This window comes from Desmodus rotundus, chromosome 1 (assembly GCF_022682495.2).
Source record: "Desmodus rotundus isolate HL8 chromosome 1, HLdesRot8A.1, whole genome shotgun sequence".
NCBI lineage: Eukaryota > Metazoa > Chordata > Mammalia > Chiroptera > Phyllostomidae > Desmodus > Desmodus rotundus.
In genome coordinates this window covers 96343011-96359293 of record NC_071387.1, presented here as the reverse complement: position 1 = coordinate 96359293, position 16283 = coordinate 96343011, and the positions used below count along the sequence as shown (strand labels likewise).

Below are 16283 nucleotides of genomic sequence, written 5' to 3'. Positions count from 1 at the left end.
TTGCTTAGTTGTATTTTTTCTGGAGCTTCGATCTCTTCTTTCATGTGGGTCATTTTTTTTGTCTTGGCACACCTGTTACCTAGTAAGGGGCGGAGCCTTAGGTGTTCCCCAGGGAAAGGCAATCCACGTCACTGCATTGTGACACTGAATGTAGGGGAGGGGTCCGAGAGGGAACAATAGTGCTTGCTCCGCTCTCTGACGGCTTTCAGTCACTTCCTCTGTCAAATTGGGACCTTCTGGTGCTGATTCCCAGGTGGGTGGGTTTGTGTACATGCTAGGCCCCTGTGGGTCTCTCCTAGGAACTCTCCTGTGAGGCTGGGAGTTTCTCCCGCTGCCATTGCAACCCCTACAGAAGTTTTCAATCAGAGGTTTGAGGCTTTATTTACCCACACTGGAACTCTGAGTTGCTCGGTCTGTCTGGTTCCCCAGTTGTTCCTCTCAGTTTATCTGCATGGGAATATGGGACCTCCCAGTCCGCTATCAGCTGCCTCACTGGGCCCACCAGCCACCACCTTGCCGCAAGTCCTCTGCCTGGATACCTGTCTCCATCCCTCCTACCGGTCTGGATGAATGTTTCTTCTTTAACTCCTTGGTTGTTGGACTTCTATACAGTTCAGTTTTCTGTCAGTTCTGGTTGTTTTTAAATTTTTTGTTGTCCTTTTGATTGTGTGAGGAGGCACAGTGTGTCTATCTATGCCTCCATCTTGGCCAGAATTCCTATGCTTGTACCATGTTATTTTGATTACTGTAGCTTTGTAGTATAGTTTGATATCAGGTATCATAATTCCTCAAACTTTTTTCTGCCAAGGATCTAAAAGACCCGTACTTGGAAAATTATAAGACACTGAAAAAAAAGATTGAAGAAGATATGAATAAGTAGAAGCATATACTGTGTTCATGGATAGGAAGAATTAACATCATTAAAATGTCCATACTACCCAAAGCAATCTATAGATTCAATGCAATTCTTATCAAGATACCAATAGCTTATTTCACAGAACTATAACAAATATTCCAAAAATTTATATAGAATTACAAAAGACTCCAAATAGCCACAGCAAAAACAGACATCCCTGACCACATCATCTGAATGCCTTTTACCAACCATGACTAAGGCTTCATTCACCCTGAACTTATCGATTGTGTGAGCAATGAACTTCAAGTTGGATTTCTGTCACTTGCAGCTGAGAGAATCCTATGTAATATAGGAAGACCTTGGTGCAGAGAGTGGGAATATAGGCTGGATATTGGGTAGAACTTGTTCTTATGGGAGCATCTGATTTGCAAGCAGAGTAAGCTAAATGCTGAGGCCAACTTTCAGGTCTCTATAATAGTTGCTGGATGGCCTTTTGGGGCTTTCTTGGTCATAGTCAGGCAGAACTTTGAATTTAGAGTCCTTATCCACAGCTGGAGGAAGGGATATATGAGAGGAGGTCATCTCTGCTTCCTCAAGTTTGGTGAGCCCAGAGTCTCACTTTTCTCGCATATTTGTACAGGGCTGTCACTGACCTCAGGTGCTGCTGCAGCCCCTAGTGAGCTGGTCTGGGTCATGGGACAGCAACTGTGGTGCCAGGACCACTTGCAGTGAGGATGGGGGCCAAGGGAAGAGGGGTCAAGCACATTGCCATCTCCTGGGATAATACAAAGTCAGTGCCTGTGGACTTCCACCACAGCCATCACCTTCATATCCTCTCAGTTGTACCTCCAGATATTTGGGGCCAAGGAAAGGAGGGGACTGGGGATAATAATGGCCAAGAGTCCAATTCTCTCTCAAATAGTTTATTGAATAGGTAGTTATGACTGCAGGTTGAGACATGGCTGACCTCATATCCCAGGGACAATAGAGAGTAATAAGAAGAAACTAGATATAAGTGAAGAGAAGAAGAAAAAGACTGAGGACCATAAACCTGAATGATCTGTTTAACCTCTCCAAACCACAGTTTGCACATCTATAAAATGGAGATCCAATTGTGATACTTAATTCATGGGAAGCACAGTGAAACCATATATGGCCTCGTTTAGCTTTTTGCTTGGCACATGGACTTTTCTCAGTACAGCATCCTCTTTGGGCCCCATTCCTAGTGGCTCCTGTGATTTCTATGGTGATATGTCCCATATCTGCCAGAGATACAATGATATTATCAACTTGCACCCTGCAGAAATGTACTTGGACATTGACCCACACCTCTGCACCCTAACTGTACTCCACACATACACCAAGCTCCATTACACTCCATCTGGATTTTTTTTTCTATAGCCCTGGCATTATGAGGGGTCTTTCACCTTCCCTATATTCTCACTGTAAATCCCATGACTCAGGAACTCTATCTTTTGGCTCAAATCCCTTCTCTGTTCTTCTGGTCAGGGATCAGATTCTAATTCAAGTGCCTATAATAGTAGACCCTGTGAGATGCTTGCTATGTACCAGATCTTATTACAGGCACTTTACAAATATTAACAACACATTTAATCATCACAACAACCCCTCATCTTACAGATGAGAGACTGAGGTTCAGAGAGGTGAGGTAACTTGCCTAAGGTCACATAGCTAGGAAGCAGTAGGTCCAAAATTTTGACCCAGGCTGGCCAGCCCCAAGTATATGCTCTTAACCATCATACTAAATGCCCTTGTTTTCCAAATCTGCCCTCCCCCAGGCTACTGCTCCCCATCACCTCTCCTCAGATGGGGTCTGGACTGCTGATAACAGCTGTCTCCACCACAGCAGGATGCTCCATCAGTGCATTCTCCACCTCTGTGGGTCCAATCCAGTACCTGTAGAAGAACCTGCCCTTCAGAGAAGATGATACAACCTTGAGACCAACCCCAAAGTCTAGAATCAGTCAGGATAAAGATCCAGATTACCCTTCCCATTCCAGAAACCAAGCTCAACCCCTGGAGTTAATGTTATCATCTGCCTGCCCCATGAACTGGAAATATCCATCTTGATCCTAACAGCCTGGTCTTCTCTGAGCCAAACATCTCCTCGTATGTTGGCTGCTGTCTTCTCCAGATTGTCCTGGTGACCACAGAAAGACAGTCACTGTGCCTGCAAAGCCTAAATCCTGGTCCAGGGCTTCCATAAACAGATGTGCAGGGTGCGCATTTTACAACTTGAACAACTATTATGGTGGGCTTGCCCTGCACCTGTCCCCCTCAGCCCCCAGGCGGAACTGCATCTCCCCCCTTTATTTCAGTTATTCCTCCCAGAGTTTCCTCCCTGCTCCCTGAGTCCAGTCTAAGGGATATTTTTTTTTAAATGTTTATTAGGCAGCATAAAAGAAAAATGTAAAAGTGGACATTAAGCAATACAATTAAAGGATAAAATGGGATATAGGATAATTTTAATGCATTCATTCATCCATGCTCTAGGGCATTTTTCCTAACTGATTCCACCTTCCCTTCAATGGTCAGCCCAGCCCCTCCTCTATTCCATGACACCATTTAAAGGGACAAAGGTTTATTAGACATTTTTCTTGGCTTCTTTGTTGGATTGAAAGTTCTAGAACATACCAGCAAGCCCCTAGGGCCCCTCCAGTGTGCATATTTCTGCAATGGCTGGACCCCTCCTTTCAGCTGAGGCACTTGTTCTTGAACAGTGAGAAGGATGGGGGTTCACCCCTTGTTAGCGCATCCCTGTATCTTGTTCAAGTACAGGAGTGTGGGCTCCCTGTTGGATGCTCAGTCACTGGGTTCGAAGGCGGCATAGGGAGTTCATTGGCTAGCTTCTTCATTTGGAAAATAAGGGTATTAAAGCCCAGAGAGATCAAGAGGCATGTCCAAAGTCAAATAGCCATTGCAAATGACAGAGTTGTGACCTAAAGTCAAATTTCTTGATCCTCACTTTGACTCTTTCTCCTGGTCACCATTCAGCCCCTGCTGGCATTATCTCTGTGGGCCATAAGTCACTCTGTTTCCTGCACTGTCAAACGGGGAGAATCCCATGCCTTAGCTTCCTCACTGGCATGTGAAAGTGGAATGGGACAGCACCCAGGAAATACCTGCAGAAGTGCGTGGTGTGGCTGTGCCCTCATCTCTTGGGCTCATTTTTTCTCATCTGGATAATAGGAGTGATAATTTAGATCTCCAGCTACTCTTTTCTTTTACATACTCTTGTATAGCACTGTTCTAAGTGTTTCACAAACATTAATGCCTTTTGATAGCCATAGGAAAGCTATGAGATATTATGATACACATTTTACAGGTTAGGAACCTGAGGTGTGAGAGATCAGTCACTTGTTTACACAGTAAACAGTGGAGTAGGGTTTTGTTTTTTTTGTTTTTTGGTTTTTGTGTTTTTGTGGGGTTTTTTTGACAGACCCTGCCTCAGGTTTATTTGCACAAACGCCACAGGAGGACCCCAGCCCCGGGGCACACCAGTCCTTCTGTCCTCACGTCGGCAGACAGAGGCCTCTACTGTGGAGCCTTCACAGGGGCCTGGGCACCTTTGGGAGCCTGAGACTGAGCCTGAGCTGGAGCCTGAGCTGCGGCTGCATCTGCAGCCTGGGGCTTGGTTTGGGCCTTGGCCTTGGCCTTTGGCCGGCAGAGCCGGAGACCCTTGGCAATGCTGGCACGAGCACGTTTCCCGAGCTTGGGGTGAGCAATGTAAGCAAGTCGACTGAGCTTGCGGCCGCTGCCCTTTGGGATCTTGGGCTTGACCTCCTTGGACTTGACCAGGGCCTTGATAGCCTCAGCACGTGCACTCATGGCCTTGGCGTTGTTGGCCTGCATCTTCTTCAGGCCCTTCTTGTTGTGCTTCTTGGCAAAACACATGTTCCTCAGGAACTTGGGGTCTACCGCCTTGAGAGACTCATATCTTTGCGATTGGGGCTTCTTGATGCCATTTCTGTGCCATTTTCGGGGCTGGTTGTGCGTGGTGTGGTTCTTGGACTTGGCCATCTCTGCACCCAAGCCCACGGCTCTCGAAGCGCCTGAAACTGTGGAGTAGGGTTTTGAACTCAAACAATTTGGCTCCAAGGATCCATAAGGTCACTGGGAGGATTAAATGAGTGTAATGTATGCAAAGTGCTTTAGGAATGTATCATGTAGTATACACACAGCAAATGGAAGCAACTATTATTACTGAATTTATTATTTGACTTAATATTTTAGGTTTTCCTCAAATATTTTCAACAGCAGTGGGCTTGCATGAGTCTTGTAGTCTCTCATCCTCACCTCTAAAGTGAGGCAGCTGGTCTCAAAAATCATCTATCCCTAACATTCCAAACTTTGAAGACAAGAATGCCTCCAAGTGTATGGTGAAGTCCCAATGTGATGTGTCTAACATGGCTCTAAAGAGGATCAATGGCATGGAATAGGGACACGATACTTGGGTGAGGGGCAGGGGGGTCCTTGGGAGAATGCTGCCATGTGTAGTTCATGGGCAATAAGCTTTCTGCCATGAAACATTTCTTGTGGGTTAAAAGGTATATCCAAATAATGATAATTCTTCAGATGAGATCTTAGTGATAGGTTAAGGATGGCAGGAGTGAATTGCCAGTCTTTTCTCTTGGCAAAGCCCATTCTTAGACACTGGATACTCCTTGCCAATGCGTCTTGGGAATTTCATAATTATGGGACCCCGCCTCACCTCTCTCAGAGCCCCATATTCCCTCCAGGGGACAGAGCACTCATTCCTTACCATGTAGCCAGAGAAGATACCTATGGGCCTGATGGGTTTGATCCTGATGCCCAAGTCTCCTTCTGCACCAGGGGGCAGGTCATGGCCCTTGTCATCTATGACCTGGAGGAGGAAGCAGACTGGAAGAATGATCTGGATAACAGGAGGTGCTTTGAATAGCAACATGTAAGAGCTGAGGTGGTCAAGTAGAGACCCTCTTGCTCTAGTGGTGACTGAAAACAAGAGCCAGACACCAAGGGAAGCCAAGAGTTTGAAACCCAGATCTCTAATCCATCTGCCTGGAATGGTGTAGGTGAAGCCCTTGTTGAGTCTGTACCAGATGAGCTTGGGAAGCTTCTGTCTTTAGGAGCTCAGGAAATATAGCAGCCTCCCCTTGTCCATGAGGCCCATGGACTTGGACATCAGACAGATCAAACTCAAATCATGACTCTGCTATCTTACTCATTGTCTGTGAGCTACTTAAGCTCTATGTTTCAGTGCCTCCATGTTTAAAACAGAGATAATATCTGCCTATTTCACAGGATTGTTATCAAAATGAAAGAGGATACTAAAAAAAGAGCTCCATAAATGGTTACCACAGTTGGTTACCATAGTTGGAGCAGGCAATTACATGTAACACTAAATAGAATATAAATTCTTATATTCTAACTCTGCATACTTATATACACAATTCTATTTCTTGGAATGTAGCCCGAAGAAATAATAAAGGAAAGGAGCAAAATTTTAGCTACAACGTATTCATTGTAGTGTTGTTTTTACCAATGAAAATTTTAGAAATCATCTATTGATTAACAAAAGGAGTAAAGAGGTGTGGAAGCATACTATCCACTACTATATAGTCATTAAAAATCATGGCATATGTCAGCACTCATTGACCCAGGAAGATGGTCACCCAAGATTTTTCAACAATAAAGTTAAGTAACAAAATGATATGTCAAAATTTACCCCTATTTTTGTTTTAAAAATGTATGTATATAAATAAACTAGCCAGCCAATTTGCTAGCTATTTAAAGTAGTTTTCTTTGCGTGATAAGAATATAAAAATGTCCCTTTTCTTCCTTCTTCCTCTTCTTTCCTTCCTCCCTCCTTTTTCATATTATTTTAGTATCTTTACTTTTCATTATTTTTTCTCAATTAAGAATGTAATAAATAAGTTACTGAAAAATTTGTGTTTTCCCCCTTCTCCCTCCCTCCTGAGTGCACCACACAAACCTGCACATCGTAATGGGGAATCACAGTCCCCAGGCAGCCAGGCTTGACTTTCATTGTCTTGGAAACTCTGCACTTGAGTCCCTGTGGGAAGCAGTAGACAGATGGGCAAACTTCAGGAGGGTTATGAGGTCACAGGAAAAAAATTCAGCAGAGCACATGCTGACACAGTCTGAAGATGGCTCACATTTGATGGTTCCCTTCCTCCCCTTTCCTGGGCTCTCTCCCCTTTACTGTAACCCCCATCCGATGTGTTACACTAAATTGTTTGGAAAGCAATCTGATTGACTACTCCCCAGGAAAAAGGAACTAACAACCACATTATAGACTTTTTAAGGGGAACCATACTTTCCTAAGTTACCATAGACACCAAAAGTCCTTTAAATCAATGTGGAATTAAATTACCTCCCATAAGAGGGCCAGTCCTGCTTGAATCCTGAAATAAATTCTCCTACAGAGATGCTGGTGTCCAAAGAAGCATTTTCTAAACAAGGCTCCCTCTGAAAGGCTGGACCCCTGCCAGGACTGCATTGCCCTCCCCCACATTTGCCACGCCCTCCATGGCACAGCGCTGCCATGAGCCCTCCCTGGAGCTCTGCAGGGGACCGGGGACGTTAGCCATGGGAGGAGTAGGGTAAAAGAGTGGCAACGAAGAGGGAGAAGAACCGAGAACCACACGTAAGAGACCTCCAGGTGTGTGTATAATCAGCCATGAGGAATTTTATTTCTTTCTGCTAATGACTACTTTTGTGTCATTCCAGGATTGCTAGACACACCCAGTATGGTCAGCCTGGAGTAAACTCAGGGGCTGGAGCAGGTCTCAGGAGGGCAACTTACCCTGCAGGAGAATTGGGATGGGGGAAGAGCTGGGGGAAGGGTCAGGGCAGACTTGCTGAAGCCTATGAAATTTGAACAAGAATGACAGTAAGAAGGACAGCAAGACATGCCCAACTCCAGGGGTTAAACCATCCAAGTCAGGACAGCCTGGTAGCCTGAGTGATATGCAGAAGTCTTTGGCCCAAAGGGTCAGGAGCTTACCACCTGAAGGCAGAACACATAACCAAGACGTATTCCTGACTGCAGGACTAGCAGACTCAAGAAGCCTAAATGAGGTGAAGCAAGATGTGTCAGCATGACCCCCAGTCCAGAGAAACGCTCAAGTCTGGCAGTAGCACTTACAATTATTCTTGGTGTGATATCATCACCTTGAATATAAATGAATACAGTCTTTCAGTAGATGATTTGGCAATACTGGTAAGAATGTTCAATGCACATACCCTCTGATATTGTGGTTCCACTTATAGGAATCTCCTACAGAAATGCTCCCTGCCTGTTGTAGCTGAGAAAAACAAAACAACCTAGGTATCTGTCAATAGGTGACTAATGATCAGCATCCTTCTGTGAAATACTCTATAGCCATTAAAAAGAATAAGCTATGTCTCTAGCTCTGATGAGAAAGTCATCCATGATACATATCAGAATTTTTTAAAAGCAGATTGTAAAACATTACACTACAGTCCTAATTTTTGCATTAAAATTATTGAACTAAAATAGATTGTGAGCAACACATTGTTTTCAGCATAATATAAAGGTCACATATTTCTCTTGTTCACTAAAGAAGATAGATGGCCAGATAAAACAATAGTAGAAGAATCTGGAATACTAAATTTTATTACTAGAAGTCTCCCTAGAGATCAGAAAACCCACTCCCATTTAACAAACCAGGAAATAAGAACTACAGAGGCTAACATTTTCCACTCTACAAATGTTTAGGGCACTAACCATAAGGCAGACACTTGCTTGGTGCTGGGATATAAAAGTTAGCAGAATGTGGTACATGTACTCAAGGGCTCACTGACAGGTTAGTGGTTGATAGTGCACGTTCAAGTTGCAAAGTGCACCTAATGCAGGCTTGTGAGTAATTCCCAGAGAAGGTCATGTGTGAGCTGTCCTGAGAAGGATGAGCAGAAGTCAGGTAGACCAGAAGGTCACAGAACAGTGTTCCAAGAGGGCCAAAGGTGGGGAAAGCATAGTGCCTGTAGTTAACCAAAAGAGTTGGAGGATACCCTGGCTGGTGTTGTTCAGTCCATTGAGTGCCGGCCTGCAAACCAAAGGGTCACCAGTTCAATTCCCAGTCAGGGCACATGCCTGGGTTGCAGGCCAGGTCTCCAGGAGGGGGCGAGCGAGAGGCAACCACACATTGATGTTTCTCTCCCTGTCTTTCTCCCTCTCTTCCCCTCTCTCTAAAATTAAATAAATAAAATATTTTTAAAAAGAAAGTTGGAAGACAAGGGAATTCTGGTCCTGGGTTTAAGGCAATAGTCCCCCAGTTCAGTGCTATTATTAAAATACTACCTGTCTCTCTAGGTCTATAGACCAGTATGTGATGATTCAGCACATATACCAATTAAGAGTCTCATCTTCTCAAATCTTGAATCTGTCTCCAGCTTGTGCCACTGGCATCTGGATGCCTGATGCTGTCACTTCTGTGTTTATAGGATCACCAGGGGCAGTCCTCACTCACCTTCCCTGCTGGGCAGTCCGGCATGTGCTCAGTGGAGTAAACACGAAGAGGTTGTTGATGCCCTGCTGTATGTCAAAAAAATGAGTAGACAACATCTCATTAATTTTTAAATTTTTAAATTGAGTTTATTGGGGTGACATTATTGCCAGATGGGGTCTGGGCCTGGAGTGGGTCAGCCCTTGGCCACTCAGTATTTTTTGGGTTCTTAACTTCATGTAGGAAGGATTTCACAACATGAGTCTAGGTGATTTTGAGAGTACATCTATTAAAGCTGGGGACAGTGAAATTAAGGAAGTACTTAAGGTGGAAGAGCCTAGGTGGGGCTGCTTTTAGCTCACTGGAAAGTCAGAGAAAAAAGGGAGCCTTGGAGACAGGTTTGGGGTTAGCCTGGGACAAGCTGCTGCCACCTGCTGCCCCCTTGGTTGCAAGTCTCACAGGGACCCTTAGAGTTTAGGGGGAAAAGAGCAGAGATACAAGGTGTGGGTGTGCTCTAGAAAGAGCACTGTGAGTCCTGTGTCTTGAGGTTTTTTATCTTTTTCTGGCCGCCAGGAATCCTAGGGGAGGTCTCAGGGGAGGGTCTTAACAGAACACTCATTAGCTTTCCAGGTGTGTCCTTCATTATGTTGATTAATCAAAATGTGGGTATTGAGGGGTCAGGGTTATTTTCTGGTTAGTTTTATTTTTAAGGAATGTCATCAAAGAGGGACCAGACAGAGGGCAGTCTGCCCAAGGACAGTCTGGAATTTGTAAACCATTCGCTCCTAAGTGTCCTTGCTTAGGGAGGGAAGATAAAAGCTTGCAGTCCATTAGCTGGATGTAAATTGTTCAAATTGTTTGGCCTTGTTTGATTATTTTGTCTGTTTTGCTTATTCCACTTGTCAAGAAAATTCCCTAGCTTCTTACTGTACTGGCTCAACATAGGTTGATAAAATTACAATGTTTCAGGCATACTGTTCTATAGTACGTCACCTGTACTTTGTATTGTGTGGTCACCACCCCAAGTCAAGTCTCCTTCCATCACCATTTATCCCCCCTTTACCCTCTTCTACCTCCCCCCATCCTCTTGCCCTCTGGTAATAACCACACTGATGTCTGTGTCTATGAGGTTTTCTTTCTTTCTTTCTTTCTTTCTTTCTTTCTTTCTTTCTTTCTTTCTTTCCTTCATCCATTCACCTTTTGCTCACTAATTATTTAATTTATTGATTTTAGAGAGAGGGGAAGGGGGAAGAGAGAGAGAAAGAAACATCAATTTGTTGTTCCACTTACTTGATTCTTGACTGGGGATCAAACCCGCAACCTTGGAGTATCAGGATAATGCTCTAACCAACTGAGCTATCAGGCCAGGGCTTTTTTATCACTAATTTTTGATGAAGGTTTCCTGGATAATCTTTGACTGTATAAATGCCAATCCAGGTTTCATATGCTCTAGTTGATTTTCAGTAGGCCACACCTGGATGGTGATATGCTCCTGGAGCTCCCAATGGAGGACTGGTCTTTAAAGGTGGCATCCTAAGGAATGTCAAGAGAATCGTTGGGATCTGTCAGTGTGATGTTTGAGTGCTTCTTCATGGCTTGTTCAATCTGAAAATTACTCCATCCTTACTGAGGAAAATCCATTCAAATAATCTCTTGGTAGGGATGACTAGCTCCTTGCAGGTTGAGTGGGTTGTGGGAGAGTGGGGCACAGCTGTGAGGGGAGGGCAATGGAATGTGTACCAGAACTCTCACTAAACATATGTGGAGATCTCTGGTTATATCCTAGACTAGGGTTGTAAAGAACTTTTACTTTCTCCATTACAGATGTTAGATCTCTGCAATGTTTGACTTTTTCACAGTATATACCTATTTTAGAAGTAGGTGGAAAAGGCAATTTTTAAGTATATTTTATTGATTATGCTATTACAATTGTCCCACTTTTTCTTCCCTTTATCCCCCTCCACCCTGCATTCTCCCTCCCTCCAGCATTCCCCTCCTCCCTTTAGTTCATGTCCATGGGTCATACATATATGAGTTCTTTGGCTTCTCCATTTCCTATACTATTCGTAACCTCCACCTGTCTATTTTGTGCCTAGCAAGTATGCTTCTTATTCCCTGTACCTTTTCCCCCATTATCCCTCCTCCACCTCCCTGCTGATAACCCTCCATGTGATCTCCATTTCTCTGATTCTGTTCCTGTTCTAGTTGTTTGCTTAGTTTGTTTTTAGGTTCAGTTCTTGATAGTTGTGAATTTGTTGTCATTTTACTGTTCATAGTTTTGGTCTTCTTTTTCTTAGATAAGTCCCTTTAACATTTCATGTAATAATGGGTTGGCAGTGATGAACTCCTTTAACTTTACCTTATCTGAGAAGCACTTTATCTGCCCTTCCATTCTAAATGATAGCTTTGCTGGATAGAATAATCTAGGTTGTAGGTCCTTGCTTTTCATGACTTCAAATACTTCTTTCCAGCCCCTTCTTGCCTGTAAGGTTTCTTTTGAGAAATCAGCTCATAGTCTTATGGGCATTCCTTTGTAGGTAACTGTCTCCTTTTCTCTTGCTGCTTTTAAGATTCTCTAATCTTTAATCTTGGGTCATTTAATTATGATGTATCTTGGTGTGTTCTACTTGAATCCAACTTCTTTGGGACTCTGAGCTTCCTGGACTTGCCTGTCTAGTTCCTTTACAAAACTGAGGAAGTCTTCCCTCATTATTTTTTCAAATAAGTTTTCAATTTCTTGCTCTTCCTCTTCTCTTCTCCTTCTGGTATCCCTATGATTCAGATATTGGAACATTTAAAGTTGCCCCAGAGGTTCCTAAGACTCTCCTCATTTTTTTGAATTCTTGTTTCTTCATTTTATTCCGGATGAATGTTTATTTCTTCCTTCTGTTCCAAATAGTTGATCTGAGTCCCAATTTCCTTCCTTTCACTGTTCGTTCCCTGTATATTTTGCTTTATTTCACTTTGCATAGCCTTCACTTCTTCCTTTATTTTGCGACTGTACTCAATAATTTCTGTGAGCATCCTGATTACCAGCATTTTGAACTTTGCATCTCATAGGTTGGCTATCTCCTGGTCTCTTGGTTTTTTCTGGAGTTTTGATCTGTTCTTTCATTTGGGCCATATTTCTTTGTCTTAGTGCACCTGTTACATTGTCAGGGGCAGAGCCTTAGATATTGGCCAAGGTGGGCAACCCACTCCACTGTGTTGTGGGGCTATATATGGGGGAGGGGTCAGAGAGGGAACAATGCCACTTGCTTGGCTCTTGCCCCATTTTCAGTCACCTCCCTTGCTTCCCACAAGCAGATTGTGCCCTTTCAGGTGCTGATTCCCGAGTGGGTGGCTTTGTGTACATTCTAGGATACTATGGGCACTTCCAATAGAATTCTCCTGTGATTGGGAGTTTCTCCCACCACTGCAACCCCCTGAGGTTTTTACAGCCAGAGGTTTTGAGGCTTTAGTTTCCCATGCTGGAACCCTGAGTTACGTGGGCTGTCTTGCTCCCCAGTTGTTCCTTCCAGCTTATTCATACACAAACGTGGGATATCCCAGTGTGCCAGCCACTGCCTTGTCGCATATCCTCACCACTCCAGGTTCCCATCTCTGCCCCTCCTGCCAGTCTGGATGAATGTTTCTTTAACTCCTTGGTTGTCAGACTTCCATACAGTTTGGTTTTTTGGCAATCTGGTTGTTTTTTACTTTTAGATTGGTTATCCTTCTTTTGGTTGTGCAAAGAAGCAAAGCATATCTACCAATGCCTCCATCTTGGCCAGAAGCTGCAATTTTTAAGAGTTCATTTATTTCATCCCCTTCCTCCACTGGGTTCCATGCATACTATGCCACCTTCTGATGTGGCTTCTGTTGTATGTGTTAGGGACAAATACCATTAAATGTAAATAGTTACAATTTTCCCCACCTGCCTTCCATGGAAGGTCAGATCCTAAAAGAGAGCCTTCTTTGTTTTCCTCCAGTGGATGATGGGTGGGCATGAACAGGGACAGGCTGAGAGAAGGGTAGCTGGCTTTATGTAGATGGTGCCAGAAGCCACTGTGCAAAAAGCCAGTTCTGAAGGGAGAGAAGGCAAAGAGGAGGGAGTGGTGTGAGCATTGCCCTCAGCAGTGGAACTCTGTGAAGGGAAGGATTTGTAAAGGATTCTTAGGAAGTTATGTAACTTCCTCCTCATATTCTGAAAAAAACTTCAGTGGAGATCCCTGTGACTTTTCAAGAAAAGCATTTCAAGTGTGATGAGCTGAAGCAATGAGACTTAGTACCAGAAAGTCCCAGATTTCTTTTCCATGCTGTGGCTCTCTCACAGGAAAGGACTGTGTTGCCCAGACCAAGGAAGTTCTGGTCAGCACTATAGTTCTAACTCTTCCCATATGACTCAACAGGCTCCTGGTTTATACCTCAGTCTCTGGTGAGCTGCATCAGGAGTCATCCATCCTGAGATATTGCTGACAAAATGGAATTTCTGGTCCTGCAGAGCTGTGGACCAAATTCTAGAGAAGTCACTCTACCGAGATGCTCTCCCCTCAATAGCCATCCCTGGGCAAAGATTACATCTTCATTTACTCTTTCATGAACAAATATTTATATTATCTGCCAGGCACTAGGCTAAGTGATGAAGGTACAAAACTACTAAAAGATACTAAAGTACTAAAGATACTTCATGGAGTTTATAATGTAATAGATGAGAGGTAGGACAGACATAAATCAGATTATGTCACAAATATAAAATTGTCACAATTGTAGGAAATCTACACTTCCTTTGAAAGATTATAACAGTGGGATTTGGTCCAGGCAGGGGGATCTGAAGATGAGAAGGAGATATGGAGGGAAAGTGCAGGGAAGTGTGCTCCAGGCTGCCTTTGCAGAGGCCATTAGGAGAGGAGAGACGTGGCAGGTAGGAGAGACCTGAAGACTGGAAAGGGGAAATGGATTGTAAGAGGAGGCCTTGGGGCAAGACATGAACATGAACACACTTGCATTTTAAGATTTCCCTAGCCAGGATGGATGAGGGGAGACAATTTAAGAGGCTATTATTCAGTCTTCTTAGTGGATATATTGCAATACATCCCAGAAAAATCTCCACACAGGCCACAAGGGAGCATGCATGGGGTGTTTGCTGCCACAAGTCCATCATCACAGGTCTTAATAACTGAAATGTGGGTGCCCACTATGAAATATTGCACAGTTGTTCCAAGTAACAGACTAAGTATACACACAGCAACAAGGACAGGTCTTAAAAGCATGGTACTGAGTAGAAAGAGTAAGAAATAGAGTGAGGTTTATAGCACAATACCACTTAGGTGTATTAAAAATACATGCACACTAAACAACACACATGTTTTCCAAAGACACTCCCACATACCGCTGGGGAAGCTGGCAGGAGTAGAAGAAAAGAGATAAAAGACCATAAACATATAAATCAACAGAGAAGCCACTGCAGAACCCAATGATGATAGTGTGCCATAAAGTGAGAAGTGATCCCTGGCCAGGTGGCTCAGGGGGAGCCAGGGGGAGTTGGTTGGAGCGTCGTCCCATACACTAAAAGGTTGCAGGTTTGATTCCCTACCCAGTCAGGGCACATACCTAGGACCTAAGCCATGGGTTTGACGCCCGGTTCGTGCGCATACAGGAGGCAACCAGTTGATCTCTCTCTCTCTCTCTCTCTCTCTCTCTCTCTCTCTCTCTCTCTCTCTCTCTGAAATAAATATCCTTGGGTGAGGGTCTCTTTAAAAATGAGTAATTCAACCTCTGCATCCAGGATTTTAAAAAATAAAAAGATTCTGCACTTCTGCCAAGAGCAAAGGCACCTTAGCCTAGGGTGGATGTGGTAGAGATGAAAAGTGGATCTGCTATGGTATACAAATGAATACATGTAATGCATTTCAGCAGTGCCTGATACGTACATAGTAAGTGCCCAACAAACTCAAGCTGTTCTTATTTTTTATATTGCAGACAGTGATGAATTGAACATGTAAGGGGAGGGAAAGGGCATTTTCAAGGATTAACTCCCAGGTACTGGACTGGGTCATTGTTGCCAAGTGGGAGGTGAGAAAATGAAAAGTGAGGACCCACAATTCTTTTTGAGGAATTTGGATGTGAAGGTGAAGACAGAGCTATCCCTTACATACGGACAATACTCTAGAACACTTTTTAAAAAACTAATCAAGTAGTGCTTGCTTTGGCAGCACACATACTGAAATTGGAATGATACAGAGAAGATTAGCATGGCCCCTGCACAAGGATAACACGCAAATTCGAGGAGCTTCCATATTTTTAATAGAACCAGAGGCATGGAAACAAGGAACAGACTGACAGGGACCAGAGGGGAGGGGGAAGGAGTAAGGGAGGAAAGAAGGGGGAGGGCCTAGTTAAAGAACAAGTATACATGACCCATGGATATGGACAACAGGGTGGGGATTAACTGTGGGAGCAGGGGTGGGAGGAGTGGGCAGGGCAGGGCAGAGCAACGGGGGGAAAATTGGGGCAATTGTAATAGAACAACAATTTAATTAATTAATTAAGTAAGTAAGTAAGACAGTTTTATTGTAGAAACAACCGAAATTACAGAAAGATTCAAACAAATTATTTTGAGCCCCAAATATCTCCTGTGGAGCAACTAAGGATCATATTTGACATTGAGGAGAAATAGCTCCTGAAATTCCTGGTGGCATAAGTCTCATAAAATGCAGGACATAGAGCTGAGACTAAGTAAATGGTCACCCCATTCATTGAGATAGACACCACAGAAGGAAAAGAAAGTTTGATCGATGAAAATGATGTGTGAAGTTTTGTGCTGAAACAGTTTGTGTTGAAGTCTCAGATTCTTCTAATAAATACAACAATATTGAGTGGATATTATGTGCCGGACACTATACTAGGTACTAGGAATACACGGGTGAACAAAACAGATGATCCTAACCTCACTG

The 16283-nt window shown here is 43.7% G+C and overlaps 1 non-coding gene and 1 pseudogene across 1 annotated transcript; one reads left to right on the top strand and one right to left on the bottom strand.

Annotated features, from left to right (window-relative positions):
- Window positions 1–4299: 4299 nt before the first annotated feature.
- On the bottom strand, window positions 4300–4924 carry LOC112304855 (large ribosomal subunit protein eL29 pseudogene; annotated as a pseudogene).
- A 10602-nt stretch (window positions 4925–15526) lies between these two features.
- Window positions 15527–15632, top strand: LOC112304903 (U6 spliceosomal RNA). The gene has a single exon (XR_002974785.1). It is a non-coding gene; the product is annotated as a U6 spliceosomal RNA (small nuclear RNA).
- Window positions 15633–16283: the final 651 nt, after the last annotated feature.